This window comes from Corylus avellana, chromosome ca2 (assembly GCF_901000735.1).
Source record: "Corylus avellana chromosome ca2, CavTom2PMs-1.0".
Classification (NCBI taxonomy): domain Eukaryota; kingdom Viridiplantae; phylum Streptophyta; class Magnoliopsida; order Fagales; family Betulaceae; genus Corylus; species Corylus avellana.
Window position 1 is genome coordinate 13,244,975 of NC_081542.1, and position 4,251 is coordinate 13,249,225.

At 32.2% G+C, this 4,251-nt stretch overlaps 1 protein-coding gene across 1 annotated transcript in view; it reads right to left on the reverse strand.

Moving 5' to 3' along the window:
- LOC132172187 (auxin-binding protein T85) overlaps positions 1 to 4,251 on the reverse strand; it is a 16,641-nt gene that overhangs the window by 5,114 nt on the left and 7,276 nt on the right. The window lies entirely within an intron of this gene.

The window sequence follows — 4,251 nt, forward strand, 5'->3', positions numbered from 1 at the left end:
AAGATAGAATCAATAAAGAGTAAAAGAATAATATTTAAATGATATAGATAAAAATATAACTAATGGGATGTAGGAGGCCTTTAAAAATTTATAAGCTAAACTAGATAAAGTGAGTTTTGAGAAACCATTTTGCATAAAAATTTGGCTCATCTATTGTGAGTGCTCTTAAGAATTCTCTATAGCCTTTATTTTTTAATCAACTTGAAGCTTTTGAATACTAAGCAATATGAATTGATGGACAAGAAATAAAAAGAAAGGAATAATGTAATTAAACAAATTCTACCAGCATTATTGTTGATCTAGTTGAACACCCCTGAGCCTCAAATAAAGAGAGCTTGCAAGATGTAACAGGAAATAAGCTCGAAAATTGAGAATTACTTAAATGATTAAATTAGTAGAGGAAGCCTTTGGCGAAGAGAATTAGATAACTCTTTAGCTAATGAATAGATCAAAAGGTTAGTGGTTCAATGGCTCAAGAAAAATTTCAAGTGATTAGCTAAGTACTAGGGTGTGGGTTTGAATCTCCGCAATAAGGAATCCTCGTGCTTGATTAGTATAAATCACACTGGTTTCCATTGATGTCTTGGTGGGGCGAACTGTTAAGCTATGACTTGACTGGTTTTGAGGGTGCGCATGCGGTTTTCGCTGTTTAGGTCCCTCCTGAGCAGTCCTCTGTGGGTTGGTGATACTATGGTCACACCCATGTAGAATAGCCACAATTAGTTTCCCCCCTCCAACATTTTTTGAAAAAAAAAAAAAAGGATTAAAAGGTTGATTGTTTGGGTTGAAATCATAAGCCCCGTTTGCCAACAATGCGGAACGGCACTGTAGCTGGAACGGTATTGTTCCAGCTACAGTACCATCCTTCAAAAAATGATTTTTTTTTTTTTTTTTTAAAAAACACCTCAACGAAAGAGATCGGGGTGGCCAAAAAAAAAAAAGAGGCCAAGTGCATTTAGGGTGGCTGGGACCACCCCAAAGAGAATTTGGGGTGGTTTGCGGCCACCCCATGCTCACCAGTGTAGGGGCCAGAAACCACCCAGTCAGAGCCACCCAAATGAACCCCAGATCCCCTTTTTGTTTTTTTTTTGTGAGGTGTTGGAATTACCGATCTCTCTCACTCTTTTTTGAAGAAAAAAAATAACAATAATTTAATGCCCAAAAGCGGAAGACCGTTTGGGCTAGGGTATTTTTTAAAAAAAAAAAAAAAAAATTTAAAGTTTTTAAATATTTTTCTTTTTTTTTTAAAAAAAAATAAATTAAAAAAAAATTATTTTTTAAAGGATGGGACTATAGCTAGAACAGTATTGTTCTAGCTACAGTGCCGTTCCGCACTGTTGGCAAACGGGGCCATAATTATTGGGCTGAGGACCCAAGGTTTTTAGGCCTAGGGCTTGAGGCCTAATTAGGTGTATATTGGATCCACCAATTATCAAGCTTATTATTATTATTATTATTATTATCAATATTAGCATTATTATTGTAATGATCCAAGTAAACAATATAAATTTAAATTTGAAATTTATTTTGAATTCTTCATTAAAACTGAAGCTAAAAGGATGATTGGACCAATTGATTGTTCAAAAAAAAGAAAAACAAAAAGGCCTTTTTCCTTAAAGGCTCACATTAGACTTATATAAATGATTGGTAAAAATATAAAAAAGCCCCTCAAACTATCAGTTGTTTGCAATATAGCCTTATAATATTCGAAAGGTATTAAAGTAGCCTCTAAAACTACCAAAATGTATCAAAAATGCCTCTCATTTTTTTTATATTCCTATAATACCCCTATTCTTTTAACAAATAAAATAATAAAATAATTGTAAAAAAAACAAAAAAAAATAGTGAAAAATACAAAAAACCAATGGGCGAATAAATACAAAAAAAATAAAAAATAAAATTGTTTGGAATAAATAAATAATTAGTCACTGTAGTTTGCCTAAATTATAAATTGCTTCATGTCGTATTAAAATAAAATCAATCGGCGAATAAAAACAAATTTTTAACAGAATTTGAGTCCATGGACTAATTTTTTTTTTTTTTTTTTGGAATATCTCAAGAACTGTACATTTGATTTTACTTTAATACAACATGAATAGTCACTGTAGTTGCCTAAATTAGTCCCTGTAGTTGGCATAAATTATTTATTTATCCCAAAAAAACATTTTTTTTTTTTTTGTATTTATTCATCCATTGGTTTTTTTTGTATTTTAAAAAAAATTGTTTTTTTTTTTACAATTATTCTATTATTTTATTTGTTAAAAGAATAGGAGAATTATACGAATATAAAAAAACAAAAAAAAAGTGGCATTATTAATACATTTTGGTAGTTTGGAAGTTACTTTAATACTTTTTAAACATTGGAGGTTATATTCTAAACCGTCGCTTTTTTATATTTTTTCCTAGAAGATACTATATTATTTGTTATTGACCATCATACCCTCCAGCCGAAAGTGCAATTCTTCTCCATTTATGTTGCGCAACGTCTCAAATGTGAAAGTTTTTTAGTGTTCCCATTGGCTCAAACGTTGTAACTTGTAACCTTATTTTTCCCAAAGTCTAAACTCTATTTTTGCCCGTCTATTTAACCCGCCTAGCTCGATATCATATTATCCAATGTGTGACTTTCAGTTTGGACTAGTAGTTACAGACATTGATTTGTTTAATTAGATTAAGTATTTGACGCCCGTTTGATACAATTATTGATTTTTTTTTTTACCGTAATTTTAGATAAACCTGTCAACTAAATTCTGTTCATTTTCATTGATTGATGGCGTTCCTGAAACAGAGAAGAAGTGAACCGACATCTGTGGTTTCTAATTGGTAATTTCTGGGCAAATTTGGGGTTTTCCGGACATGGGTTTTCGACTTTTTGGTGCAAATTGAAAACCCATCGACGGATTTGTCAAATTCGATGAAAAGGTGATGGCATTGAAGTGATCGTATTGGCAGAAAGAGGCTCGTATGGCGAACTTTCTTGGTGGGTTTGTATTGCCTCTGCTGCTCCTAACAGGTATGCTTTGCAATTGCAATCGTTCTTGTGGTTTTTTATTTACTTTTGTTTATTCGTATTGTTGTTGTATTAATATTTTTGTTAATATGAGTATTATTTGGTTTTTAGTTTTATTACGATTATTACTGTTGGTTTTTTAGCTGCTTAATTGTGATAGGAAGATCATTTGGAGCGAGTGAGCTGGATGGTCCTATTACTACTTTGTTCTTGAATTGAGCTAGATGATACAATTGCATTACAACCAAAATATATAGTAATTAAATTGCAAGCTTCGGTACTTATTTGTTGTAGGAAGTTACCCCTTTTCTCAAAAGTTTTAGCTAATAGGAAATTGGTAGACTTAATCATTTAAATTATATTCTAACACTCCCCCTCACATGAGTTCAAACTCCCCTTTAACAAGTGAGGTCCAACATTTGGAATTTTTAGTTGAATGGGGTGAATGATGGAAATAAGGTTCAAACATAAGACTCTGGCTCTGATATTAAATTATCTCAAAAGCTTAAGCTAATAGGAAATTGTAGACTTAATCATTTCAATTATATTCTAACATGTTGTGTTTTCTACAGCAGTTTGAATGATCCTCTTTTGATTTTTTCCATGGCAGTTTAAATGAATTATATCTGTACCATATTTGTATTAAATAAAAGTTGCCATTCTCTCTTACCATTTTTGAAATTTATGTATGGAACTAGTTTGAATTGTCGTCTCATAGTCTTAGAGTGAAGAGCAATATTTCCTTCTTTAAGGTGCTGTCCTGTAGACAGAAAGGTTGCACGTACAGACACACATTTGTATAAATATGTAAATTTCTTTCTTAGCTTCGTCGGCGAGTTGCTTTTGTCATAATTTCAGTGAATAGAACACATGTGTGGTTGCTTCACCTGAAGTATTGTATTGATTTGACGTGTTTTCCCCTCCTTTTTGTTGCAGCTGCTGTAATCAACTGGAGTCTGATCTCTCTAGTTGATTTGATAGCTTTCCTTCTCGTTCAATATAATGCATCAAAAATAGGTAAGCTGCTTTATGCAGTCTGAGTTCTATACTATTATTGTTCTTGCATGGTTTTAATGCCATATGCAATTATGCTTATATGATGTTATCATTTGGAATCTTTTTCTCGGTTGGGCATTGTGGGTTTGGAGGAGCTTTTGTCAGGAAGGAACTGGAATGATTAGGAAAGATATAATAGAGGTTACATTTCTGGATAAGGAATGTAAGGAAATATGGAATGCATT